A 640-nucleotide genomic window follows, 5' to 3' on the forward strand; every position below is an offset into this window, starting at 1 on the left:
GAGGACCAGGACTGCAGAGGGGATTTCAATTTTGTTTTTTTAAAAAAGAAGCATATTTTCTGCCCCCCCGCCCGACCCTACCTCAATTTTTGTCAGTTACTGTTCTTACAGGGTAAACGTTTATAAAATTTACATTTTATTTTGTAACTCTAAGTAAGTTTTCTATGTTTTGCCTATAGTTGTTTCAAAAATTAAAAACTTTAAAATAGTATTTCAGCTTTGTGACTATGTAAATATTACTAACTAAATAACCAATTGTTACAGCTCTTTTAGAATTTGTCTAGCAGGTTTTCTGATTTTTTGTTTTTGTTTTTTGGGTTTTGTTTCATTTTGTTTTGTTTTACTGAAAAACCCCCATGGGCCGGGCGCGGTGGCTCAAGCCTGTAATGCCAGCACTTTGGGAGGCCGAGACGGGCGGATCACGAGGTCAGGAGATCGAGACCATCCTGGCTAACACGGTGAAACCCCATCTCTACTAAAAATACAAAAAACTAGCCGGGCGAGGTGGCGGCGCCTGTAGTCCCAGCTACTCGGGAGGCTGAGGCAGGAGAATGGTGTGAACCCGGGAGGCGGAGCTTGCAGTGAGCTGAGGTCTGGCCACTGCACTCCAGCCTGGGTGACAGAGCAAGACTCCGTCTCA

General features: G+C 43.9%; 1 pseudogene; it reads left to right on the plus strand.

Moving 5' to 3' along the window:
* The first annotated feature begins 253 nt into the window (after positions 1-253).
* On the plus strand, positions 254-356 carry LOC117071719 (annotated as a pseudogene).
* Positions 357-640: the final 284 nt, after the last annotated feature.

The sequence above is a fragment of the Trachypithecus francoisi genome, unplaced genomic scaffold, assembly GCF_009764315.1.
Source record: "Trachypithecus francoisi isolate TF-2019V2 unplaced genomic scaffold, Tfra_2.0 Lachesis_group3, whole genome shotgun sequence".
NCBI lineage: Eukaryota > Metazoa > Chordata > Mammalia > Primates > Cercopithecidae > Trachypithecus > Trachypithecus francoisi.